This window comes from Nelusetta ayraudi, unplaced genomic scaffold, assembly GCF_046127955.1.
Source record: "Nelusetta ayraudi isolate G7.1 ecotype Tasmania unplaced genomic scaffold, CSIRO-AGI_Nayr_v1 ptg000140l, whole genome shotgun sequence".
Classification (NCBI taxonomy): Eukaryota; Metazoa; Chordata; class Actinopteri; order Tetraodontiformes; family Monacanthidae; genus Nelusetta; species Nelusetta ayraudi.
In genome coordinates this window covers 635001-662751 of record NW_027466190.1, presented here as the reverse complement: position 1 = coordinate 662751, position 27751 = coordinate 635001, and the positions used below count along the sequence as shown (strand labels likewise).

Genomic DNA, 27751 nt, shown 5'->3' with positions numbered 1-27751 from the left:
CAGAGTTGCTGCAGCGAAGCTTTCAGCAAAAAACAACAAACTGGCTTTTTCATAGTTGTATGGTATTTTTTTCCGAATCCCTGCGAATGTCTGCAGACACGTCTGAATTGCACGAAAGAGGATCAGAGCCACAAGAAGCGGAAAAAAATATTACAGGAAGGAGATTTTGATTTAAGTTGAAATTTCGTGTTTTAAGTTGAAATTTCGTGAATAAATTAGAAATTTAATGGAAAAAAGTTTACGTAAAAAAAAAATGAAATTTTGTGAATAAAGTTGACGCTAAAAAATAACAGAATGTCATGAATAAAGTCAAAATTTCATGAATAAAGTCAAAATTTCATGAATAACTTCGACTTTATAGAACACGAAATTTCGTGAATAAAGTAGAAATTGTTTTTTTTTTTTTTGTTTTTTTAATTGACCCAAATAAAGTGGAAATTTCAAGATTAATGATATGATTGGTGGATCAACCCAGTTACCCACGTTGACATTAATCGCAAAATTTCAATTTAATTCACGGAATTTCCTCTTTGTTGCATCAACTTTATTCTAGAAATTTCAACTTTATTCTCGAATTTGGAACTTGAAAAAAAGAAATCCCATTTTAATTTTTTTATTTTCTTGTGGCACGAAACCTCTTCCGTAGAATTGCAATGAAAACAACTGAATAAATATGTACTTTTGAAAAATAGAAGAAGAAAGACACAGAAAATCTGCTTCTGCAAAAAGTGGCTGGTGACTCTGAAAAGAAGGAGGGAGGAAGGAAGGGAGGAAGGAAGGAAGGGAGGAAGGAAGGAAGGTTGGTTCTGGGGTTCTGGGATTCTGGGATTCTGCGGCGCGATTCTCCAAGCTCGCCTGCGCACGCTGGCCGACGCAGCGTCCTCGCTCCCGGCAGGAGGCGACGCAAAGAGCGCCGATGTTGTGAATGAGGGGAGCGGGTGACGTCAGCGGCCGAATGTCAACAATGTAGCGAGCGAGAGTAGGCGTTCCAGTCGAGTGTAGCGCACGGCGGTCGGTGGACAGAGTGGCACGCCGCGACGCGCACACAGAACGCACACGCACACGGGAGGCGGACGCGCGCCACGGCCACCACGCACCGCAACAAGCGTGAAAAACGTTGCGTTTTTGGCGAGGATTTTGTCCCGGGGAGTTGTTTTTACCCCACACTTTTTTTCTTTCTTTCTTTCTTTCTTCAAGGAAAAGGAAATCCAGCGCTGCCGACTGAGAGGAAGCAGCGGCGAGCAGCTCGTGCAGCCCGGAGCGCGAGGCTTTGAGGAAACGACAACAGCGAGTCATCATGTGAAAGAACTTGAGTGTGTTTGTGGGGGCAGAGAGACGCGGACGGGCTGGAATATACGAGCAGCAGAAGAAGAAGAAGAAGAGAAGGAGGAAGAGGAGGAGAGAGAGAGTCCACGGTGAGTCCCCGCACCACTGCTTTCTCCTTCCGCCAGCTTTTTTTTTTTTTTTTTAACCCTCCGCGCGGTCGAGTTGTGTGAAACTTGTGTTGCGGGGCTGCAGCACCTCCAGCCTCCCCGACTGCTGCTGCTGCTGCTGCTGCTGCGGGTTCTGGTGCGGGGAAGGAAAAACGCAGCGTTCATTTAGACACGCAAAGCAGAAAACCGCAGCGCACGACTTTGGAAGGATCAGCGGTGGAGGTGGAGGTGGTGGAGGCTGCAGGAGGTGTTGTAGTGCCGTGTGTGTGTGTGTGTGTGTGTGTGTGTGTGTGAGTCTGAATCTGAGTGAGTGAGTGAAACTCGGTGCGTGCACCACATCCTGTTGTGCTTTGAGTCAGATGCACACCGAGCGCTGCCCTGTTGTTGTTGTTGTTGTTGTTGTTAGTGGTGGTGGTGTGTGTGTGTGTGTGTGTGTGTGTGTGTGTGTGTGTGTGTTTATTACTATTACTATCATTATTATTATTATTATTATTATTGTCAAGCTCAGATGATTCCACAGCCGCAGCAGCAGCATCGCGCTGCACAAAAGGCAGCTGACACATGCAACGCCGCCGCCGCCGCACGTGCACTGCATTACGAGCCGCCTAACAGAAATAACGCCAGTATCAGTAGAATCAGTAGTAGTAGTGGTGGTGGTGGTGCCGGTGGTGCTTTAAAGGCGGCGGGTTTGCAGCGTCCACGCCGCGGCTGCGGTCCCACCTGGCGGTGTGGAGATGTGCTGTGTAAGGTCGAGCCTCCCTCTCGCGCTCCGCTGGAGTCACGCTGCACGTTATTATCCACGCAGTCTTCTCCCCCCCGCACCCCCCCCACCTTTGTGACGAGGCTGCGGGGATTAGTGCACGAGCTGCTGCTGCTGCTGCTGCTGTGAGGAGAATAATAATAATAATAATAATAATAATAATAATAATGACCGGCGCTGTTATTATTAGTAGTAGTATTACTAATACGGTTTGTCTTTTTTGGTTGTTGTTGTTTTTTTTTGACGGTGACGTATTGGGAACAGATAAATATTTAAATATTTGTTTTACGCACGGTGGTGCTTTGTCATGTGAGGAGACGAGGGGCGCTGCTGCCGCCGCTGCCGCCGCTGCCGCCAGTCCTCGTGCAGTCAGCAGCCTCATTAACAGCCGGGACGAGTCGCACCGCGATGCTGAGAGGCAGCGGCGGCTGTTTGCGTCGAAGCTTGGAAACATACACAGAGACACGCATCATAGTTGTTGCTTCCTCCTCCTCCTCCTCCGATGATGATGATGATGATGCTCTTTATAGTTGGAACCGGATGGTGATTTTTTGTGTGTGTGTGTGTGTGTGTGTGTGTGTGTGTGTGTGTGTGTGTGTGTGTGTGTGATGAAATTCATCCATCCGTCCTCGTGCACGCCTGCACACGCGCGATGCCCATCGCTATTGTTCCGCGGGGGGCGGGGGGGGTGCCACGTGCGCGCGCCGAGGTGGTGATGCAGCAGCATTGCGCCGCGCCGTGTCGCGCGGGCAGCGGTGACATCCCGCGGCATCACAGCGGCCCTCTTTGTCTGTTTGTGCTGATGCAACGCGATGAGGTGGGGGAGGGGGAGGGAGGGTCGCAGCATCAACTCACCACTCCCGCCCCCCCCCCCCGCCTCTCTCCTCTCTCCCATCGTCACGTGACCCGTGCCGTAGCTCGCTGTGGCTGTATTGCTGCTGCGTGTCTCTTCCTGGAGGAGGAGGAGGAGGAGGAGGAGGATGAAGATCAGCGGGGAATCATCATCATCATCATCATCATCATCATCGCAGGTGATTTTCAGTGCTGGTGGGGGAGGGAGAGAGTAGTGAGAACGTACTATCAGCCCCCCCCCCCCCCAGCCCCACCCCCTACACCAGCCCCTCCCCCCTGACGTCGCTCCGCTTGCACAACACATGCACAGCGCCTACACTCATGCGCAGTGTTATTTTTTTCTTCTTTTGTTCCTGTACAGTAGAGCTGCTCTCTCTCTCTCTCTCTCTCTCTCTCTCCGTGCATGCTTATGGCGTGTGTGTCCGTGCATGTGTGCGTGCGTGCGTGCGTGCTGTGTGTTGGGACGTCCAAAAACAGTAAATCCTGTGACTCAGTCAGGCTTAAATGCCACTTCATCCTTTGTTTGTCCTGCTGATGTCACACACACACACACACACACACACACACACACAGACGGGAGATATTGAAGGCGAGCGGCTTCCCTGCATCCTCATCATCAGGGATGAACAGCCTCCACTCAGTCATCATGACACAATGACCATTTTGTTGATGTTTTGAGCAGGAGGGTTTTTTTTTGTTTGTTTTTTTTTTCCATCATTGTAGTTTTTCACCACGTGGCTCCTCCGAGTGTTGCTCAGCGTCAGACTTGCAGTTTGATTCGATTTGCGTTACATTTCTGGAGGAAGGCGGTGGTTGTCTCGCTGCATCGCCTGGTTGGAGGAAACTGAAGCTTCATCCAAGCCAAACATCTCCTCAATCGTGTCTCCTGCATCTGACTGGCTTCAGGTCCAGGCCCAGGCCCAGGTTCAGCTTCAGGTCCAGGTTCAGTTTCAGGTCCAGGTCCAGGTTCAGGTTCAGCTTCAGGTTCAGCTTCAGGTTCAGGTTCAGGTTCAGGTTCAGGTCCAGGTTCAGCTTCAGGTTCAACTTCAGGTCCAGGCCCAGGTTCAGCTCCAGGTTCAGCTTCAGTTTCAGGTCCAGGTTCAGCTTCAGGTTCAACTTCAGGTTCAGCTTCAGGTCCAGGTCCAGGCCCAGGTGGTCCTGCAGCAGCAGCACCACCACCTCTCCCGTGTACCTGTAGAGGGAGCTGCTTGTGGACTCTACTGAGCCCGATGTTCTCCTGGCTGCCTGATGGCCCAAGAAGCTCTGAGAAGCTGAAGGTTAGAAGCTAAACGCAGCTCTGGCCGTCAGACTGCTGTCCTTCCTCTGGGGATCATCAGAGTCCCGGGCCGTCCTCTCCAGGGACCCTGGACATCAGGAGGCCCCCACGGCACCATGATCGCTCCCAGGATGTCCTCCACCACCACGGCTTGGTCCTCCTGCAGCTACATAAGGCTAATTAAACTGCTGATGGCAGAATAAGCTGCTGGTGCTCCGAGGCAGTCGGCCACTCGTGGCTTAATGATTCATGAAATTGCAGTTGGAAGTGAAGGATTGTGGGACGGACCTCCAGCAGCAGCAGCAGCAGCAGCAGCAGCAGCAGCAGCAGCACTGGCATCAGACCAGCAACGTCGTCGCTTCAGCAGTTTTAAGAAAACCTCCAGTTTTATTTTCTCCCATAGATTGTTTTTCTATCTTCCTATCTTTCCTTCCTCCTCCTCTTCCTCTTCTCTTCCCTGCCGTGTTACCGGAGGATTGTCTGCGTCCCCGGGGGATATTTCACCTCCGCCAACCAACCAACCAACCAACCAACCAACCAACCAACCAACCAACCGGCTCAGCTCGGCTACACATCCCGAGCCAGCGCTTCAGCCAGGCAAGGGAAAAAAAGACAGCTAGAGTGAGAGAGAGAGAGGGGGGGGAGGAGGAGGAGGAGAGGAGAGGAGGAGAGGAGGGAAAACATGTTCCCATAGCTCTCCCACGTCAGCACAAAGGCATGTTTGACTGGGCCGCTGCCAGCGTGAGGCAGGGACGGAGCAGCGCTGCCGGGAGAAATCCAAGATTCTGCTGCACCTCCTCCACCTCACCTCCTCCTCCTCCTCCTCCTCCTGCTGCTGCGGCTGCTGCTGCTGCTCCTCAGTCCCCCTTGCAATTTGCGCTTGCAGCCAGAAGCGCAAAAAAAGAAAAGAAAAGAAAAGAAAAGAAAGGCAGCAACCTCTGCAAGAGCTGCACGCCTCGTCTCAGTTTTATTGAGGGAGAGAAGAACTGCTGTCTGCCTTCAGAAGGAGGAAAGCGTCTCCGACCGGCTTCGTTCTTCCCCCTCCTGCGAGTCTGTCGCGCGGTTGTTTGGGGAAGAATCACAACAGCTGGTGTCGTGCCGACGTGCATCACTTTACTTTGGTTTAGCTTTGTTTTTCTCTCTCTGAGGGGCCCAAGCTGCCAAATTGGTGGTCTGCGTGTCACCACGGCACCACATTTTCCATAAACACCAGTTGTTTCCCTCCTTCACCCCCTCCTCCTCCTCCTCCTCTTCATCCACCTCCTCCTCCTCCTCCTCCTCCACCGGGTCCCCTCTGAAGAGCAGGAAGATGCTGGAGACATGAAGGAGATCTCACCTCACTGGAGGAAAGGAAGAAAGAACCCAGAGAAAACGTTGGGAACGATGCGATTTGATTGGACGAACCCAAACTGTCATTCCCCAGTGGAGCCAGTAGGGCGAGTGGGTGGGTGGGTGGGTGGGTGGGGGGGGGGGGGTGAGGTGGTATTAAAGCCAGTCAGGAGGAGAGAAAGAGAGAGGAAGAAGCCTCCTCTGTTCTGATGTAATGAGGAGCATCCACGCTGCAGCTCCGCCCCCTCCTCCCCTCAGAGAGGAAGCTGATTGGCCCGGTCACATTCTCAGCAGCTGGAAGTGACGCTCGAGCTTCTCAGCCGAGACAATTTGGACCAACCAGCACGAGATTTTGCAATCGCGTTTGCAATTTTTCGGCAGTTTTTTTTTCTTGCAGCTTTGTTTGTTTGTTTGTTTGTTTGTTTGTTTGTTTGTTTTTGCCGGAACGTCTCGGAAGTCGTACGTCGTTTTTCGCATGAGGGTCAACTGGATTTTCCCGCATCAGTTTTCGCTGCAGCGTGCGACCGCCTCGTTGCCCCTGGTGACTGGTGCTGTTCATGACCTCACGGGCTCGTCACGCTGCCCCAAGTGGCCACTTTCACCCTCTGAACTCTGCAGGCATGCAGGCAGGTTAACGCAAACTCGTCTCTCTCTCTCACACACACACACACACATACACATAGCGAGCTATTGCAATAATGCACATCTGGTGCTGATCGGTGTGGAATTAAAACAGTGGAAGGGTGAATGGAGCCGCAGCAGCAGCAGCAGCAGCAGCAGCAGCAGCAGGTTGCGTCTCCTGCTTGTGGAAGCAGACTGACTCAGACTGAGCCGCGTGTGTGCAGCCGGTGTTGAGAAAACATTGGCCGCAGCCTAATGACCTGTTTTTATTGGATTAGGGCAGCACTACTACGACTGGCGGCGAGCTGAGAGGATTGCTGGCTGCACACGCCGCCGCCGCCGCCGCCTCCGCCTCCGCCTCCTCGGCTGCAATGCCCCGGGAACCCCGACCGGCTGCAGCTGCAGCAAAGAGGTCAAAGGTCGAGGCCCAAGTGGAGAATGAGTTGACGGAGGGTTTTTGTCCCGAGTTGTTTTGCTGCTTTTGTGGCTGATGATGGGGAAATGAGGTGAAGGTCGTTTCATTTAAGATGTGACTTCAACAGAAGAGTGATTTATTTTTATTTCTTTTTAAATTCATACAAACCGTGGATTTTTTTTTGTTTTGTTTTGTTTTTTAAATGTTGCATCGCTGCTCAGCCACCATATAGTTCTGCATTGTCCTCAGCTGTTCACTTCAATTATCGTCTTCTGGAAACTGCGTTCAGTTCAGTGGGAGGTCAGTTTGATATGCTTTGGTTTTCATTCTCCACGCTGAGCTGTAGATTGGAGGAGTCCATCCCTTTTATGTTGAAGTGTATGTTTCCATTTAAGTCACAATTTCATACTTTTAATTTGATGGTTCTCTTCTAGGCTCAAACATTAAAAAAATAAAAATAGAATAGAAATAGAAACTCGCAGATAAATTCAATTCTAAAATTCTTTTAACCAAATCATTGTTCCCCAAAACGTTCCACTCAGCAGTCCGTTGCTGCTGCTTCTGTGAGTTTTCCGGGTGTTTTAACCAGGAAACGCTGTCGGCTCGAGAGAAGTTACGACCGTTGTGTTTGTCAGCCAAACCTAAATCACACGCGCTCAATCTTATCTTCCAACTTGCACTCGACACTTTTCACTCGAGCTGCAGCCTCGAGTTGTTTCCTGAAGCAGCAGGTGCTGCACAGAGAAGAAGGAGAAGGAGAAGAAGAAGAAGAAGAAGAAGAAGAAGAAGAAGAAACTCCCATCCAATTTTATTTTGTCATAATTACACTTTTACATGGCGTGATCTCAGCTTCTTCTTCTTCTTCTTCTTCTTCTTCTTTTAAAGCAATTTCACTCGCCGTGAGTGACACGCACGCTGCGCGCCCCCCCCCCCGCCCCGGCCCCCCACCGCCGACCATGCTGGGAAAATGGCAGCCAAAGAGCCTCATCAAGTGCTTTGAAAACTGGACAACTGGCAACGGGAACGCCAGCGATTAGCCGTCACGTCAGCGAGCCGCGGCAGAGGTTTTTCTCTAAGCTCTAAGCTCTAAGACCCCCCCCCCCGTTTCCACACCGACGCCCCGTCAGTCGTGCTGATTATCAAAGGAACGTCCCAGATCTCCCCGCCGGGGCTCATTTAGCCCTCTGTTTGCAGCCCTCCTGCCACGAAAAGCCTTTTGCAAACGCGATAGCGAGAGGAAATGCAGGAAGCCACTGCTGGCCTAGCTGTCGCTACAGCAATCAGCACGGATGTTTGCTCAGAAACTGGACAGGAGCGTGTTTAGCCCTGTGTTTGCAGCCTCCGGCTAAAATCCTCTCTGTTGCTAAAACCGCTGCTTTGTTTGACCTTTCAAGGGGACGAAAACAGAAGGCGGAGCAATAACCTGACTTGGAGGTGTGGTTACTCACCTGGAAGAAGTGCCAGTGCCCTCTTTGACGTCACAAAGGGACATCAGTGGGCTTTTGTTTGTAAACATCAGTCAAGTCTTTTTTTTTTTTTTTTCCTTCTGCCGTATTGGAGCTTGTGTGATTCCTCGGGGTTCTTCAGATTAAGAGCGGCTCCTCCGCTGCGTGTGTGTGTCTGTGTGTGTCTGTGTGTGTGTGTGTGTGGCCTCCTCAGAGCAAAGATATCCGTGTCAGATTAGAGTGTGGAGTCGCTGCGAGGACGAGCTGCTGTAAACAGAGCGGAGAGTCCCCGAGGTTCAGCGCCGGCACTCACACTTCCGTCAGCTGCTCTGTTTGTTTATTTCCTTTTTATTTTACCGCTGCTTCCACACACACACACACACACACACACACACACACACACACGCCACTCTCAGGCCTCTCTTCTTCTTTGCCTGCTGTGTGTCAGTTTGGATGGTAGTTAAACAACCAAACCGGAATTTCTGCTCTCAGTGTGTAGTTGACAGTTTCACCCCTGACGCTCGCAGGATGGCAGCACCTGGAAAGGGGGGGCGGGGGGGAGGTGTTCTGACCACGAGGTTGGAAATGCCGTTTGTGTCTGGAATTATTGTGTGTGAAATGTAAAGTAAAAACCCAAATGTTTGGAACCTTTGGAACGAGGGGAGCAGGTGTCCTTCCCTGCTACAGAAGCCCGGAGGGGACAAACCAAACCGCGGAGCCTCGAGTTGGGTTTTTGTGTGTTGACGCGTCGTCGTTCTCATGAGATCGTGTGACGGATTTGCTGGGTCGCTGGCAGTTCACGGCCGTAAAGTCCAGTTTGATCCCAGCGTGCGGTCGCTCAGATGTTGTTTGACTGATTTACTCATTTACAAAGTCGTAAATGCTGCATTTTCCCAATTTCTTTTTCCCCACAGTGTATGAATGGAGCTGAAAAATAAGATTCTACATTTTCTACAAATTGTCAAGTATTCTGAGGGGACGAATCTAAGGCCAAGCGTCCGACAGACAGTGGAGGAAATGAACTGGAAACATTAATTCTTCAATTAATTAAGTCTATAAAATAATAATAATAAATTAAGGCTTTAATCAGTTTAAGCCTAATAAATGTGATTTATTATCCAGTGTCTGAGTGAGGAAGTTTTGGTCATTGTTTTAAGGTTGCATGCGTAATATATTTAAAAAAAAAAAAAGCACTAAAAGTTAAAGGCAATAACAGTATTTATTGTATAATTATATTTTTCTTGTAATGTGTTTCAAATAAAGCGTAGTCATAAATAACATCATTGCGCTTGATTTCCGAATAAATGAATTCATTTAGCGACGCTGACAATATCATTTTCAGAAATATTTCATAATTATGGGGCAGGTTGGTTACTTTTTTTTATTATAATAATTCAGTGGAACTATCGTCAGTCAACAGGTGGCGCTTTTCTTTCTGCACTGTGCTGTGTAAAAATGCTTTCGTGCCAGCGCGTCTTTTGGTGCGCGTCCGTCCGTCATCGGCGAGGAAACAGAGGCCGCGGTTGAGAGACGGGGACGGCCGCTTGATCCCTGGTACGGAGCGATGACATCACCGTCACAGGCACCGGCCGCGGCAGAGGTCACCGTCCCTCCGCCGCAGTAACATCTGCCGCCGCATTAAATCGGGAAAATGACCAGCGGCGAGCTCCTTCTCTCGGCTCGGCCGCGAACTCGGCGCCGGGGAGGAAGCGCGGCTCATTGAATTAGCAGCAGAGTCGCTCGCTCTCGGCCAGCGGAGATGACAAACCAGGCGGCCGACTGAGGTTTACTCAAGAAGAAACACGGCGGCTTTTCACGTTGACGTCTTGTTGAAGAGCCGGCGGAGAACATTTTTTTTTTTTTTAAATTAGAGCTCCGATTTGTTCTCCTCACACGCAAGCGGACCAATCGGGTTTATTGAAAGCCAGTTTTGTGGGACAGAGGAATTGAAGCTAATGTGTAGCAGGCGCTAAGCTGTAGTTCGTCATCCCAAAAGTGTTCAGGGTGGAGCTCGGAAAGGCGGACGTGCAGGATTTTAAACGCTTGCTGCGCTGAGCGCTCGGCTTTCCTGCACGTGTTTCAGATGATCTCCGAATCATTTTTATCTCGCCGGCACAGCGAGCACCAGATCCCCCCCCCGCCCCCCCCAAGGGCGTCGGCCTGCGTTTTGAGGCAGTTTACTGTAAAAAGGGGGGGTGGGGAAATCAACCCAAAACCAAACCAAAGCGTCAGTGATGGCGCACAAGGCGGCAGAGCGTGAAATGTACTCAGCGTGCGGTTTTGCCTCCGAAGTGCAGCTGTAAAGGAGTGTGTGTGTGTGTGTGTGTGTGTGTGTGTGTGTGTGTGTGTGTCTTTGTAGGGGGGTTTGTTCATCCTGTGAGACCAGCACAGGTGGTTAGTAGGAGGAGGTGGGCGGTGGGAGGAGACTGTGGGCGTGGAAATGCAGTGTGTGTGTGTGTGTGTGTGTGTGCGCGCATGTGCGTGTGTGTGTGTGTGTGTGTGTGTGTGTGTGTGTGCGCGCCCACTTCCTGCATACTGTTGAAAAAAATAGCTTGCGAGGAGGTGAGCAGGATTTTGCTGGCGGTGGCTTCCTGCCATCTTGCAGCGGGAGTCCATAGGCGGTGGGGGTGGGCCCACAGCGCCCCCTATCTCCTTTCTTCTTTTTCGTCTTCTTCTTTTTCGTGTTCCTCTTCTTCTTCTCTTCCTCTTTGTAGTCAAAAAGGAGCCAATAAAGTGAACGTTGAGTATCGTCGGCCACATTTGGAAGAGGAAAGGTTTGCCAGTCAAACTGCAGCATCCATGCTAACCTCTTTAGCAGCTAGCTAGGCTAGCAGTCACTTCCTTTGTCTCCTCTGCCTTAGTCTCCTTTGGGCTTTTTGAGGTTCAACTCATCTCAGCTGATGGGTTATTGGCAAGTCACAGATCTCATACCTGGTCAAGATATTTTGTTGTTGTTTTTTTTTTCTTCTTTTTTTTTCTTTTGAAGGCGGATGTGCAACTTCTCCTGCTCGCTCAGCAACTCAACTGGCTGTTTTTGCACAATGACACCACATCCTTCTTTTGTTTACACATTCTGGAACCGCTGCCAGACAGACAGACAGACAGAACGCTTCCAGCTGGCCGATAATTGTGAATAAAGCAACGGAGCCAATGTGAATTTCTCTGTTATTTTGTGTGTAAACGGTGAAGCCGTGCTCCACAGCTCGTGGGATTTATTATTTTTTTTTTTTACGTCGGCTCGCTGGATGCTGCGGCAATTTGTTTTTATCCACACCGTCTGCACTGCTCAGGCAGGTGGCGCTAACCTCAACAGTGACACTCAGTCGATGGCGATTTCAGCGTCGCTGCGTCGGTCAACCGGGTCCGTTCTCAAAAAACTGTTCCCCGCCTCGCGCTGCAGACGGACGTTTCTTTTTCTGCGGTGCGACCTGCAACTTGACCTCAATTACATTCCGGGAATGTCGATGGAAGGATCCGCAGGGAAACGACTCTGCAGCCGCAGGTTTTTACAGCCGCGCTCGCTCGTTACTCCCCCCCCAAAAAAAAACCTGCGGCAGTTTAAAAAAAAAAAAAAAAAAAGAAAGAAAAATGTTTTGAGTGCGTTTGCGGCTCTGCCCTCCGGTCACAGCGAACCGAACCCGCCTGACCTCCAGGCTGCACCTGCTCCTGTTGTGTGTGTCTACCTGCGAGTGGTCACATGGTCCTCTGAGGACAGATGGTTGAAAGGTCAACGAGGCCGCGGACGCTGTTGATACTGAGTCACGGGTTCGGCCGAGCGGAGGAGCTCCCCTCCTCCACCCGCACAGCTTTCCTGCTGCTGCTTTGCTTCTTGTGTGTCTTTGTTTTCCTGGAAAATAGCGCTTCCATGTTGTGCGGGTATTGTGTGTGTGTGTGTGTGTGTGTGTGTTTGACTGTTTGTGTGTTTGTATGTGTTCTGCATTGTGCACTTGACGGATGTTGTCAGTGTGGTTTTGTTGACGCGTCCACGTTGTGTGAAAGTTGACTTCACCAATGAGACGACAGTCGAGGGCATATTTAGCCCGCTGTTTAAAGCCTGCTTCCTTCCGTGTGAAAGGAGGCACATGTAGGCAGACCAAAAAAAAAAAAATCTTCTTCTTCTTCTTCTTCTTCTTTGTGACGAGTGGAAAAGTGTGTCGGTGGGAAATTTTCACGCATTGTCATTCGAATGTGAAAGTGAAAAGTTCCTGCCGTTGGATCCCGTTTCAGGCAGTCTGTGCCGTGACTTTAACTGCATGTGAACTCCCAGTCGGCGCCTTTTAACACAGACTCGCATGTTGATCAACCAAACAAAACCGTGCACGGATTTGTTTTTTTTATATATATATATATATATATTTTTTTTTTAATGTTTCGGGTCTGTTTTTATCCCCGGTGTTTGATGCTGAGTTTTCCTGACCTTCATTCAGTCTGAATACATATTTAAAATTGAAAGCTGATTTTCTCGTTTAGAAATCATCGGGATAAATGTCTGAAGCGGATCCGGCTGATCATTTTGTTTGTTTTAACAGTTTTTTTTTTTTTGAACCGGTAATTTGTGTCAGTGATTATTGCTTTTTAAATGTCCCCTCAATTCAGCCTAAATGCTTTGCGTGAGTTAACAGCATGAAATTACTTTTCTGTTTTCTTTTTATTCTTAAACGGGTTAAACTATGAAGAACCAAAAAGAAAAAAAGAAAAAAACTCAACCACGTGAAATAGAATAATTCTTAGAATTAAATTAATTTCAACTTTCAACTTTTTAATGAAAACAAATTAATTCCCTTGAAAACATTTAACGAAATGTCAAAAGAATTTAAATTTATTTCGTTCAGACACAATTTTTTTTTGGACTTGTAATTTATTTTCTCCTAATTGTTGCTTGGTTTAAGTTTCAAGCTATGTCAGTCATTTTTTTAAAAATCTATTTTACTAATAAAATGGATGCGAGTATTTTTGTTTCCTCGTTGCTTCCTTTTACTTCAATAATTTTATTTTGAAATAATCTTCCAGACGCAGGTTTAATAGACCCAAGCTGAATCATCGCCGATCGTCGCCGTGCCGACGATGCCGTCGCCTCCTGCTGCGCTCTGATTGGGTCGGGACGGGGAGGGGGAAGGGGGGGGTCCACCGGCGACCTGCCAATCATGACATGTCAGTGCCTGATCATGGTGTGTAACGCGCTCCTGTGTGTGTGTGTTTGTTTGTGCGTCTGCGCGTGTGTGAAAAATGATCCGTAATCGCCGTCGGAAGATGAAGTGTGTAAGTAGCAGCTCCACTTCTTCTTCCTCTTCCTCCTCCTCCTGCTTTGTCACCACTGTTTCTCTCTGAAATGTGTGTTGTTGATGATGATGATGATGTTGTTGGTCTTGTTGTTGTTGTTGCGGTGGGAAATGTGCGCTCATCGCTCCAGTTCTTTTTTTTTTTCTTCTTTCGTGAACTCGCTGAACCCGAGGCTCTTCGTCCTGGTAACTTGCAAGCGCGCCTGCGGCTGGAGACGCTCGGCCGCGGCCGCTGCGGCCCCTTTGCACTTTGCGACGCACAAAAGGCTGAAAAAGAAGAAGAAAAGAAAATGAAATCGAATAACGTTGAGCGTTTTTTACGGCGACGCGGCGCAAAGGAAACGAGGCTTCCCTGTCTGACTTCCTCTGCAGGTGCTCGAACTGACGCTGCAACATAAAATGCCGCTCCCTCCTCCCCCCTCAACTCACCCATCTCACCCCCCTGCAAAAACTAAAATTTAATCACAATTAATCCTGCCTGTAAATCTCCTAACCAGCCTCGGAAATGTGAAATCAGCCGGGTGATTGTTCTTTTTTTTTCCACCACAAACATCGATGAGTGGGAGCCACGCTTCCAGGAACCCACTCTCATGACAGATCAGGAGGATTAGACCTGTGTGTGTGTGTGTGTGTGTGTGTGTGTGTTCTTAAAGGGGGGAAACAATAACTGTAAAGTGACACACGGCCCAGCGCTCCCTCACATGGACTCAGACTCTGCGCTCTGATCCGAGCTTTTCTGCCTAATCTGCCGCCGACACAAAGGACGTCTCTGTGCCGCGACTCTTCGTCTCATAGCCGCCGCACTGAGTTCTGAGTTCTGCCGGCTTAACCTCCGAGTCCACCCCCCGACCCCCCCCACCCCCACCCCCACCCTGGCCCCCCGACCCAGGTCGGCGGCGCCCTGAGACGACCACCGCCGCTGTCGTGAGCGACGGTTCTTCTTCCAGTCAGAGGAGCAGCGTCAGCGCTGCTGCTGCTGCTGCTGCTGCTGCTGCTGCTGCTGCTGAGGCTTCACAAAGACCAAGAAGACCTTTAATGATTCAGAGTCTGTCTGTACGAGCTGCTGGCAGGACCGACAGCGTCTTTGAAAGCTCCTCTGATTGGACCTTTTTTCATCAGTTGTAATCACCACTTTGCCTGAGGGCGTGTTTTCATCGCCTCGCCTCGCCCGGCCTCGCCCGGCCTCGCCCGGCCTCGCCTGGCCTCGCCTGGCCTTGCCTCGCCCGGCCTCGCCCCGCCTCGCCTGGCCTGGCCTCGCCTGGCCTCGCCTGGCCTCGCCTGTCCACGGTGTTAGGGTGCTTGCAGTGGCCGCTACACGGTAGTAGGGGGCGCTGGTTTGGTACCTCTGTCGTCGAGTTTAGCGGTGACGTAGCGACGAGCAAACCCAAACGCCATTTCTTCTTTGTAGCGGTTCCAGTCGGTGGCGTCCGTTTTTAGTTGTGAAGATGGCTGAGCGATTTGTGCCGTGGACAAACTCCGAGGTCCGCTGTTTTTTCTTGTGTGTTCAGCCCGGCCGCCCGGAGTCTGTCCTGAATTCTTCGACTTTGGTCCATTTTTGTCTTATTAAAAGGCAACCACAGACCGAGCAGCAGGTGTAAAACAATGTCCCGCTTTACCGCGTCGACTCCGCCCACGGTCATGTGATCACAGAGCCAACGCAAACACAATGGTAAATATCTCTGTTGTAGTCGCTGCTGAGGTTTCTGCCTTTGCTCTGTCGTGCCGTCGGGAATGCAGTGGGAAGGACGGACAGTTCCAGCAGAGAAGCTGCACAGGTGGAGGGAATAAAGCACCCGGGTGTCTCAGGTGCGAGGAGGGGAAGACAGAGAGCCAGAGCCACTCTGAGTCTGCACACTGCTGACCAGCCAGCCGCTGTTTGACTGCTGAGGAATCCTCACAGCTCAGGGACTCAAGCCAGAGTCAATATTTGTGGAATGATGTGTAGAAGTGGACTGACTCACTGACTCGCTGACTCGCTGACTCACTGACTCGCTTGAGCTGGTGCAGGAAACAATCTTGGGGGAATGAAATCAGCAATTTAGTTTTTTGGTGAGGTTTTTTTTTTTTTTGGTTTGTTTTTTGGTGAGTGCAGTGTGTGAGCGGTGTGTGTGCGTGCGTGTGTGTGTGTACGTGCGTGTGTGTGTGTGTAGTCCCAGCGCACGCAGGCCAATATCTGGGTTCGTGTGAGGCCTCCCCCAACCATCCTCTCCACCTCCGCTGCTGCTGCTGCTGCTGCTGCTGCTGCTGCTGCCCCGTCTGCCTCCCTACCCACGATGCACCTCCCCTGCCTGCTGAAAGAGGCCATTGTTCCCGTCACCGCCGGCCATGTTGCACTTATGACACGGAGTGGGAGAAATTATTCCCATTATACCGCCGGAATGTCTTTGAATGCCTCGTGTGTGTGTGTGTGTGTGTGTGAGAGAGCTGCAGCCAATTGAAACCACCGAGTCACTGCTTCAGAGGGGGGGTGGGGGGGGTTGTTGGACTGTGCGAAGGTCCAGTTTTCCGATCCAAACGTAGCGACACTTTTTTTTATCCCAATTTCCTTCCTGCCCCTCCCCCGTCCACCTCCCTCCCCGTCCACCCCCTCCACCCCCTCCCCCTCCTCCACCCACACCCCCCTCCCTCCTCTGATCCCTGCATCAGAGGAGCTTCAGGGATCAGGGGGGAGAAAGAGGGAAGCGAAAGAAAAAGAGAAGCAAAAAAACAAGTGGCTTTCCTTCTTTCACGACGTCTCTTTACCCCCTTAATTCCTCCCTTTTCTTCTGCCCCCTCCCCCCTCGCTCCCCCCCCACCCCCCCTACTCCAACCCCCCCTCCTGCTTTGATGGATGTCCAGCAACGCAGAGCTTTGGTCTGCCGGATCGCAGGGATTTTTCCCGGCTGATGTCATGTTTCCGAGCGCCGTGTGTGTCGCACGTTCTAGCGGCGACTCTTGAAAACAAAAAGGAAACCCTCTCCCCCCCCCACCCCCCTCCCCCCTACACCCCTCCATCTTCTCAGGCCTCCTTCATGCTTCACCTACCACCGGGTGGAGGTCCCTGTGAATCGGAACCACAGAGAGAAAAAACCCGGGGACGCTCTCTGTTGGCTCTGACGCCTCGTGAGAACTTTAGATTTTCTCCGTTCTCAAGTTCAGGGGGGCGGGGGGGTGTGGGGGGGTTGAGGGGGAGGGGGGGCAAGGCCACACACACACACACACACACACACACACACACACACACACACACAGGATGGCGATTTAGTTTCTGTCGCAGCAGAAAGCAGCGGCAGAGGAAAACTCGGTGTGGTTTTCCCTCCTGGTGGACAGAAGGTGACAGCAGAGGCGTCATGTGACACCGGCCCGGCCCTCAGCGCCGGCTATTTTTAGCGCCGCCGTATCGCGTGTCGGCCGTGTCGGCCGTGACGTTTGTTGGGGGTGTCGGCAGGAGGCGGGGGGTGGGGGATCACCTCTCGGCTCCACTTCCTGCCGACTCCTCGCGGCCGTGCGTGTGAGGTGAGGTGAGGCCAAGGCCACGCCCACCGGGCCCTGCCCTGCCTGGCCCGGTCAGCGCCGACTCTCTCTCCCCATTCATTAGGGCAGCAGGCAGGCAGGCGGGTGAGCGAGTGAGGGAGGGAGGGAGGAAGGGGGGGGGTGGCTGCTACCAGCCGCTTTCACTGCCGTGTGTGTTTGTGGGTGTGATGGGATCCAGATGGACGTCTGGACGCAGCCTGAGCAGCAGCAACACTCAGCGGGATTTAAAGCAGCTTCGCAGACCCCTGGTGGTGGGTGGGGGGTAGTGGTGGGGTTGGAGGGGTTGGGGTGGTGGTGGTGGTCCTTCAGTCCTTCACTGCACTGCTGTTTTCTGCTCCAGCGTCTCACTGGCAGTGTGTTGCTGTGGGAAAGTCCTGATGGCCGCTCAGTGGGAAGCAACCAACTTCTTCACGGCTCAATCGGACTCAAGTCGATTCTTCCGGTGGTGCAGTTCAGTATCACACTGAGATCATATTGTAGACTGAGATTATCTCACAGTACTGTGGTTTATCAACGAATGGATTTTTTTTTATTTTTAACTGAAAAAAAACAATCATTTTTACTTTCCTACGTTTGCCTCGGTACAGAATGAGAATCCTCTCGCCAACTCTGCCACTCTTCAGCGGAGTGTGCGGAGCACATCCAGGAAGAGGCACAGTTAGCCCTGTGTTTACAGCCTCCTGCTAAAGACCGATGCTTTGTCGGACCGTCGGCATGTTTTTAAACGTGCTGCTGCTGCCTTTCCAGCCAAACACCTGCTGAGAGGTACCAGCCGTGACATCACCAGGGGCTGAGCCCGCAGCAGACGAGCGGCAGGACGAACTCGCAGAGCTCGCTGACGTCGCGTCTCCGTCATCAGTTACGCATCGTTTCACAGCGTTGCATCATGCATGTGAATCGTTAAAAGGTTGTTGAAGCCTCAGAGTGAGAAAAAAAAACTCTGAGTTGATTTTGACTCGACTCTCTGTCCTGGCGACTCAGGAGTCAGAGTCGCCTCGCTGCTGAGGAAGCTGCTGCTGCTGCTGCTGCTGCTGCTGCTGCTGCTGCTGCTGCTGCTGCTGCTGCTGCTACTGCTCCTGCGGGCCAATGTTTTCAACACGTGATTCTTTTTGTTTTTGTTTTCTGTTACTTGTCTGAGATTCCTTCAATCTGAAGACTGTGTGAGGCAGAATGCAGTGTGTGTGTGTATGTGTGTGTGTGTGTGTGTGTGTGTGTGTGTGTGCGTGTGTGTGTGTGTGTCTGCTGGACGTCGGCCTGCTGCTGTATTTGTTATGATCCTCCTCTGCTGCTGCTGCTGCTGCTGCTCTGTTTTGCTGGGTGTTTCTGGCTGCTGTGAGAGTGTGTGTGTGGTGTGTGTGTGTGGTGTGTGTGTGTGTATTGTGGGGGAATGTGCGTGGGGAGACAGAAGGAATTCCCACTCTCTTGGCTGCTCGGCCTGTTTTTCCTCCGCTGGCCTTCGACTTTGTGCAGGAGGGAAAAAATGAATGGAGGGAGGTTCAGTTTGTGAGGCTGCGACACCTCTGACCTCTGACCTCTGACCTCTGACTGTAGTCAGCGAGTGTTGGTTGGTTCTATCGGTGGTTGTGCACCGTGTTGGTCCGCTTCGGTTCGACCCAGAACATCAGAAGCAGTTTTCGCTCCTCCGTCCGTCCTCCAGTGAAGGACAAGCTGCTCCTCCTGTCCAGTCATGTGACATCAGTGTGACATCAGTGTGACATCAGTGTGACATTAGTGTGACATTGTCCTGTCAAACTCCGACTGAGGCGTAAACATGAAGGAGAAATTTGAATTCCAGTCGCATTATCTGGGTGTCTGAGTCAGTCAGAGTTCTCTGATTCCAATCTGGTGCGTTTCCAGTCCAGGGTGCGTTCACAGCCGCCGTGGTGGTGCGAGGGTTGTGTGACGCAACACTGCGACTCCTACTGACGTTAGACCTCGTTGTGTTTCCATGACGGGTTTTTTTTTTTTTTTTGCTGAATAAATGTGATATTTCTGCAGGTGTTTCCATTGAATGGTGTGAAGCGCATCGGCCTTAATTCACCAGAATTCCGTTTGCTTTTGTTTGCTGTCCAGATTGGTTGCTGTCCAGATTGGTTGCTATATTTTTTCTTATTGATGACTTGTTAAAAATCCTCCGTCCAATCATGACGCGCCATTTTCACAAAGTCAACTGGTCACGTGACCGCTGACGTGTAAACGTGAAAAAAAAAAGTGTTTCCGTGACACTTTTGCGATATTCCTCAATATGGACGCGTGTGAAAAACCTCCCGATCAGAGTCCAAACCTTTCAGCCATATTGGAGAGGTTTTTCCAAGTTTAGGTCCATGACCAGTTTTTTATGGCCATATTGAGGTTTTGCACAATTCTAGGGGTCATGGAAAAACAGAGCTAGTGAGGGGTTGCAGCCTGCAGGGGGCGCAGTGAAGGTGGTCGTCAGTTCCTGCTGCAGGTGGCCAAGCAGAAAACTGGATTATTTCTGCAACTTTTTGGCTATCGTGCAAATTTTGCAAGATTTTATTTATTTTTTTTATTAGGATTTGTTCTTTTTTTTCCCCCACCAATCTCGCCCCCCCCCCCTCCGCCTCCGCCTCCTCAGATGGAAGATATTTTCCCGCCGACAGATTAAACACCTCAGCCGACACTCAGTGGGTTCATCATTTTTACAGCTACCATAAAAAGCGCAGACAGTTTCCGAGGACGTAAATCAGCAGCCGTTAGCCCGGCGCTCCCTGGCAGGCCCGGACCAGTCGCTGCCGCCAGCGAAGCCTCCAGCTCACCTGCAGCCGTGAAGGTCGAGCAGCAGCAGCAGCAGCAGCAGCAGCAGCAGCAGCAGCAGCAGCAGCAGCAGCAGCAGCAGCAGCAGCAGCAGTTAACGAGCAGGACACTGTGGGCGGCTTTAATGAGGCGGCGCCACCGTCGCTGCTCAGATTCCATTACAGCCTCGTCTGGACTCTGCAGACAGGAGGAGGTGGAGGAGGTGGAGGAGTGACTTTCTGCTGACCGCGGGTGGAGGCGGGTGCAGCAGAAGCACCTGGACCAATCAGGATGCTTGCAGGAGAGGAAAATGTGCGAGAGCTCCAGACGATGACTGTGTCAGCGTGGACGCTGCACTTTGGTGGCTCCCAGTCACCGCTAGAAGTGAAGAACCTCTGAAGGTTCTCCTGGTTCCACCGTCACCTGTTCAAGTCCTGGCCACCCCCCCCCCTACCCCCCTTCCATCTGGCCTGTGCTCTCTGAGAGCGTCCAGCGAGCCGTGAGCCCATCTTTCCGGCTTCTCCAGAAGCGGAAGCCCTCGCTTTGCGAGTTGTTTGCTTCTCCGCTGCCACAATGGGAACCTCGGCGGCTGCCAAGACTGCAGCCTGACGGTTCACACGCTGGTTAGTCGACGGAGGTGTGGATGGAACGCCGCCTCGTCTTCCCGCTTCCATTGTGAATCCAGTTTGAAATGACGTCTGAATTAAGATGATTGTCGGCGTTCTCCTACTCGGACTACGTCACGGTGAAATCCTTGAAGACAAAAAGTCTTTTATCGTTTTTTTTTTTTTTTTTCTTGTGTTCAGCAGCGCTCGCACTTGAAAAACATCTCCAGATCAGCTTCCCTCCGCTGGGGATGTTTTTTTAAAGCTACTGATGCATGCAAATTCCGAATGTGTTGTCAAGACGGTCGGCTGAAAGGATGCATGTGAGGCGTGTGTGTGTGTGTGTGTGTGTGTGTGTGTGTGTGTGTGTGTGTGTGTGAGTGGGGGGCTGGGGGGGGGGGGGGGGGGGTGGATGATGGGGGAAGGGTTGGGAAGTTTTTGGTCAGTAAAAGCCAAACGACAGAAGCGTCTTTTTCTTTTCTTGCAACATCCCGACTGGAAAAACTGCACTTTGCTCAAATAAGAATGTTTCATAACCTGGTGGAAGGTTCTGGGGTTGGGGGTGTAGGGGGGTGGGTGGGGGTCATTATTATGCCTGTGCGTTTCCGTAGCGCAGCCCCAGATCCGTCCTCCCCCCCCCCTCCCCCTCCCAGAACCCCCTCGTCTCCATGGAAACCATTATGTGGGGCAATTGGTGTCGGAGCACTTTGAGGGAATCTCGGAGGAATATATTAGCAGCAGCCAGAGGCCTCGATCTGCTCACCTTCCACCCTGGGCCATTGTCTCCTCCACCTCCTCCTCCACCTCCTCCTCCACCACCTCCACTGGCTGCTCTCAGGATCTCAGGGCCTCGGCTTCAGGAATGCCGTCCCCGGCGGTCCCTTTTTCTCCCTGCAGATAAACAAGCTGCCGCCCAGTGAAGCTCCTCCGTTAAACACTTTCACCAACTGCCCGGGTTTTTTTTTTTGTTTTGTTTTGTTTTGGGTTTTTTTTCCTTCAGCCGCAGCAAATCAAACGCTGAGGAGTCGTTACATCGACTGTTGGCGGCGGCGAAACCTCAATCTAGTCTTCCATCATGGGGATTGGCAGTGGTGGGGGAATGGTGTGTGGGAGGGGCGGTGATTTACACCTGGCCACGGTGAAAAAAGAAAATCCACGGCGATTTTCTCCTGATGTGGCAGAAACCCAGCAGTGGTTCACATGGAGCAGATGTGCTGAGGCTCACATTTCACACGGAGAGAGAGAGAGAGAGAGGAGAGAGAGAGAGAGAGGGAGAGGGAGAGGGAGAGGGAGACAGAGAGAGAGGGAGAGGGAGACAGAGAGAGAGAGAGAGAGAGAGAGAGAGAGAGAGAGAGAGAGAGAGGGAGAGGGAGAGGGAGACAGAGAGAGAGAGAGAGAGAGAGAGGGAGAGAGAGAGATGGTCTGGAGGGTCTCGGCCTCTCGGCTGTATGGATGAGCTTCACTTCCTGCACGTCAGGACGCCGTCAGTGAGACCAGCGCGTTGCTTGCTTCTTTATTGAGCAGGTAGAAGAAGAGAGGAAAAGAGAGAAAAGCAAAAAGCCCGGCGACAACGAGAGCGTAGCCGGTTGAAGGTCTGCGAGCCCATCTGGCGGCGGTGATTAGCAGGAAGCTACGGCAGATGGTGCCGTGGCCGGATTGCTGCCTTGCTTCAGGGGCGTTTTAATCCTCCTGCTCGCCGACGGACGTATTTTCTAGCTGTGTGCGGCGGCAGCGAGCAAACAGGAGGGAAAGTCTCGTGCAGCAGCGGCAGCACCGGTGGCTGAGGTGTGTGTGCGAGTGGTGGGGAAACAAAACAAACAAAAATGATTTCAAACCAATGGAGACTCATTTTGGAGGGAAATTTGAACGAATTGGAATGAAATTTACGTTTTGTGTTTTGTGAAATTCAGAGTTGTGACTGCAGTGTGTGAAAGGCCTGCCCTCACACACAGTGTGTGTGTGTGTGTGTGTGTGTGTGTGTGTGTGTGTGTGTGTGTGTGGTTGTTTAGTTCCACGACCGGCCGATTGACTGGAGAGCTGGTGGGATGTTGTTGTCGGGTTGGGGGGAGGGAGGTGTGTGTGTGTGTGACTCACACATGGTAAAAAAAAATTCAATGGGCGAAACAGCGACCCCCCCCACACACACACACACACACCCTCCACTGCCCGGCATGCTGGGAACGCCCCGCAGAGCCCAGGCAGGATTCCTCCGGAGCAGGAGGGGGAGGGGCGGAGGGGGGCAGATGGGGGTGTAGAGGGGGAGGGGGGGAGGCGGAGCCTTGGAATGCGCTCGCAAAGAGAAAAAAAAAAAAAAAAAAGGAGTGACTGGTTTATTTGAGCGGCTGAACTCGGTGAACCGCCCCAAAGCCTGAGTCAAGCTCCTCACTGCAGCCTGGCCCCGCCCACTTCCCCTCCCCCTCACCCCCTCCACCACCTCCTACTCTGCTGTTTTTCTACTGCAGCCTTGACCCTGATGCCCCTCCCCCCACTCCCTCCCTCACCAGGACCTGACCCCTGTCACCCTGTTGCTTCCTCCTCTGGCTGCAACCGAGGAGGAGGTCAGGAGGAGGAGCAGGAGGAGGAGGAGGAGGAGCAGGAGGGAGGAGCAGGAGGAGCAGGAGGAGAAAAAACAAATATTAGATGTATTGTGAGGGGCTGTGTGTGTGTGTGTGTGTGTGCGCGTGTGTGTGTGTGTGTGTGTGTGTGTGTGTGTGTGTGTGTGTGGCTGCGAGTCCTTCCTGGCCCTCCCAGTCACTTCAAACAGGTTGATCACATGGATCCTGTATTATAAGAACCGGACACCGCACTGGCAACATGGTGGCTCGCTGATTTCCCCAGTGGCCACTCGAGGTACTGCAGAAAAAAGAATCCCACGGGCCCAGAAAGCATTTTTTTTCCCCATCGAGCGCAATAGAAAAACAACGGCCTTTAAAACGGCTGACAGGATGGACGACCTTTGACCTCATAGCAAATCTTTCAATTGTAGATTTTTCACCGATGGTCTTTTAGTCATTTAAAAATAAAAAAAAAAGCAGGAAAGAGTTTATTCCCAGCGTGACGTCGCTGCTGCGTCTCAGCTCGTTGTGATTGGCTGCATCCTGACCTTCTCCAGAATGGTTCTGATTGGCCAAATAGGTCACGTGAGTTTCAGAGGCATGATGGGAAGTGACACTGCTGCTCTGTGGGCCCATTAAAAACCTTTTGGGCGTCTGTGCTGGCGAGTGAGCAACTCCATTGAACTGACTGGGAGCCGTCTGGGACTGTGGGGGTTCTGGTCGGTCCTCGCCGACCCACCCTACACATCAGCCGCCTCAGACTCTCACGCTTTTGCATTTTAAATTTCCAAAAAAAAAAAAAGGAAAAACAGAACAAAAGGGAACTTTTTGTCATCAGGAGAGACGTGGCAGAGTGTCCCACTCTTCTTTCCACAGTGGGAAGGTTTGATGCACGATTGTGAAGCACTTTTGCCAAGACGAGCGAACGAACGAATGAATCACTGCGTGCAGGTGGAGGAAAACAACCAGCTTTGAAATTGAAAAGTAGATAAAGGATAAAAGTAAAGGTGTAAAGGTCACAAACTTTCCGCTCAGTCCGTCTTTCGCTTTCGGCAAAGTGAAACAAACTCCCACACAAACTCCCAGCCCGGGCCAAGCGTCTCAACTTTGACTTTAGTGTTATTTTGTTGAAGAAGAAGAAGAAGAAGAAGAAGAAGAAGAAGAAGAAGAAGCCTTTATTGATTATTAATTAATTTGCATATTACAGCAACAATAACAGTAGAAAAGAATGGAGATTATACTGATTAAAAAAGAAAAATATTCACAGACTCAGAAAGGAAAGACGATATTGACAGTTGGTCATTGTTGACAGATCGTTTTACAAGTTGGGCTTCATGAGAGTGTTTTGGGCAGCTGACTGCAAACACAGGGCTATAGACGCACCGTCTCAGCGTCTCTCTGGGGAGATTGTAAAATAAAGAGTTGTGTGCGGGAGCTTCCAAGTGCTAAAAGAGCTGGAGGTGCAACTTCACAGGTGGGAAAACCAGAGCGTGACGGTGTGTCGTAGTTTGTCGTCACTGGAGACGGCCGACAACAACAACAACAACAACAACAACAGCAACAACAACAGCAGCAGCAGCAGCTGCTGATTGTTGGGGGAGCTTTTTATGATCCGCGCACGTTCAAAGAAAAACAGTCGTCCGCCAATGAAAGTGTTGCTGGTGGGAAGATGTTGGCACACGGCTGGGCGTGCTTCTCAGTTGGTTGTGTTTTGCTGCTGCTGCTGCTGCTGCTGCTGCTGCTGCTGCTGCTGCACTGATGCGTGTGCTCTGTCTCTTCACTCCCTTTTCTAAATTTCCAAAACCAGGAGCCAAATCCCTCACATTCCAGACTCTCACCTGTCCTCATTCTTTGGCTCCCCGTCAGCACTTTTTTTGGGCCTTTCAGCACTTTTTATGGAGACGCAGGGACACCGAGGTGATGCTTTCAGTCGCTTTCAGTTATTTATTTATAGTTTGTGTTTTTCCTTGGCTTCTTCTTTTCAACGGGGCCAGAGACAGACAGACAGACAGGGGGGGGGGGGGGGGGGGGGGCGAGTAGGTCAGGGGCTGACCGAGGTGAAGAATGAGGCAGCACTTGGTGTTTTCGGCCGGGTCGCCGCGTTTCTCCAGGAAGCTGCTGTGCAGAGGAGTCGTTAGACGCCGCAGTTCCTGTTTGACATCTGTTTCCAGCAGCAGCAGCAGCAGCAGCAGCAGCAGCAGCAGCAGCAGCCGCACGCCTCCGTTCGGTCGGTTTAACTGCTACAACAAAAAAAAAAAAAGGCGTCACGCCTCTTTTCTGCCCTCTCACAGAGAGAGAGAGAGAGAGAGAGAGGTGGGGAGGGGGGGAAATGGAGAATAACAAAAGCAAACAGGACCAAAAGGGAAAGAAGTCAGAGTGTGCGGTGACGTGCGAGCCGTTGACTCGCTGCCCAGAAAAACTGAAAATCCCGACTGATAAAATCAGGGAAGGCAGGTCGTCACGCAGCCCCAGACCCCCGGGGGGCGCCGTCAATAATTAACTAGCTGTATGTTCAAGGAGACAAGACCAATCTGTGTGTGTGTGTGTGTGTGTGTGCGTGTGTGTGTGTGTGTGTGTGTGTGTGTGTGTGTGTGTGTGCGCTCTGCTTGATCACATCCTGACACTCTAAACTCTGGAATTTTGAACTTGCAGCCTGAACAAAAGGCTGCAGGAAAAATGTCGAGTTGACAGCAGCTGCTCCGTCACTTGGCTCTCCTCCTCCTCCTCCTCCTCCTCCGGCTGCTCCTCCTCCACCTCGCCCTCCTCCCTCTTCTTCTGTTCTCCCTCCTCCGCCTGGAGCTTCATCGTCCTCGAGGGTCCAACTTGATCGGAGGTTTTGCACTTGGCGTGGGCTGAAAGCCGAGACGGGCTGAGGCAGGGGTGAGACGGCGCCGGGGTCAAAGGTCGAGGGGCCCACCTGAGACGCCCCTCAGGTGCAGGAAGCCAAGTTCCTCCTCCTGGGTGAACCACCAACAGTCACCTGTCAGTCAAACCCTCCCAGGGGAAAATACCCTTTGTGATGTCACAGAGGGCACAGCGATACCTCCTCCAGGTTAGTTAGCGTCCTGCGCGGCCAGGTGTTGGCTCCGCCCTCTGAGACCCGCATTGTTCTCCTTCCCTGTATCTGGTCGTGCTGGAAGGTCCGGTGCAGCGGTGGTCTTAGCAGGAGGCTGCAAACAGCGGGCTAAACACGCCGTCTGATGGAGGTCTGCAGGGGAGGGCTTGTGTGGCGTTTCTGCCGACGCCTGTGTCTTCGGTTGTGCTCGGCTGCTCGGCTGGAGCTGAGAATCGATGAAGAAAAAAACGAAGTGAAAATGAAATTGAAGCAGTTTTTTTTTCAGTTCTCGTCAAAACTGTAGATTTTTTTGCTTTTTAGGCGTCAACACAATTTCCCTGCGACTCAGCCAGCTCAATGGCATTTAATTGATGGCGACATGGGTTTGCTTTGACACGCAGACATTTCAGGAGATGCATGGAATTGCAGGGATTAGTCAGAACTAACTGAAAATCACACAGGTGTGGTATCAAGATTATAAGCCATCAGCATTAGTCTAGTTTTTCATGAGTTCAGTCAGTTGATTAGTTAGTATTAGTGTTAGTGTTAGTGTTAGTATTAGTGTTAGTATTAGTGTTAGTGTTAGTATTAGTGTTAGTGTTAGTATTAGTGTTAGTATTGAGGCAACTTTCCTTTTACACTTTCTGGTGTTTATTCTTCTAAGCTCTAATTTCTCATTTGCCACCAACTTCTTCTCCTTCTCCTTCTTCTCCTTCTTCTTCTTCTCCTCCTTCTTCTTCTCCTTCTTCTCCTTCTTCTCCTCCTTCTTCTTCTTCTCCTCCTTCTTCTCCTCCTTCTCCTTCTTCTCCTCCTTCTTCTCCTCCTTCTCCTTCTTCTCCTCCTTCTTCTTCTTCTTGAGTCGCTGACATTTCCCCCCCGCCAGTTCTGAGCAGATGGCTGCTTGCCTGTCTGTCTGCTGCAGAGTCGTTAGTCAGCGCTGAACCTCAAAGCGCTGGGTGCCCACCTCCTCCCCGGGACGCTCGCATTCTCTCGCCATCAACATTTTCCTGTGTGGAAACAATGAGGGTGGAAAGGTGCAGCCTACATTTCCACTGCATTTTTTTTTTTTTTTTTTTTTTACATATATATATATTTGTTTCTTCTGGGGTCAGACTGGTTTACAGTGGCTGATTCACATTTTCCATTGAGTGTGAAGCTGCTTGGCAGCCACGCAGCGTTCCGGCTGCGAGCTTGCTAGCACGCTGTGACAACATCCTCCGCCCCTCCGCCCAACCGTCTGCTGCTGCTGCTGCTGCTGCTGCTGCTGCTGCTGCTGCATTGCCAGAAAAAAAAAAAAAAAAAAAAAAGCATCCCAGCGTGCGGGAGGCGAAGACCCTGCGTGGCAGGGAGCTGAGTCAGTGCAGCAGCGGGGTTTTTTGATAAACAGCCTATTGTTGCCGGGCGGGTTTTAACCTCTGTGAATGAATCACCATCCGGAGCAGAAGCAGATGTTCAAGGAAAGAAAGAAAGAAAGAAAGACAGAGAAAGAAAAGCTCACTGCTGTTTTCACTCTGATTTTTTGGGGCCGGGCGAGATCAAATGTTCTGACAGTGACAGAAATTCTACGGTCACTCGGGTCAACGGCCTCACAATGTGACCAACGTCACCACCAGCGACTGCTAACGGACCAGGAGCAACGCAGCAGGAAATGACTAGATTGACAATAGCTGCGTTTCCATGGCAGTTTTTCACAAAATGAATGTGATATTTCTGAACATTTGGACAAAGTGAAACTGCGATTTGCAGGTGTTTCCAGGGAAATGGTGTGAAGCACACGAGCCGGAATTCTCGTCAAATCTCGTTTGCTTTTCTGTGTTTACGTTTATTGGCAGTCAACGTGGTTGTTGTATTTTTCTCTT

At 51.2% G+C, this 27751-nt stretch overlaps 1 protein-coding gene across 1 annotated transcript in view; it reads left to right on the top strand.

Annotated features, from left to right (window-relative positions):
* Window positions 1-917: 917 nt before the first annotated feature.
* bach2b (BACH transcriptional regulator 2b) overlaps window positions 918-27751 on the top strand; it is a 70126-nt gene continuing 43292 nt past the window's right edge. The window contains exon 1 of the mRNA XM_076013031.1: window positions 918-1415. The gene's annotated coding sequence lies outside the window, so the exon portion shown is untranslated. The remainder of the gene's footprint in view (window positions 1416-27751) is intronic.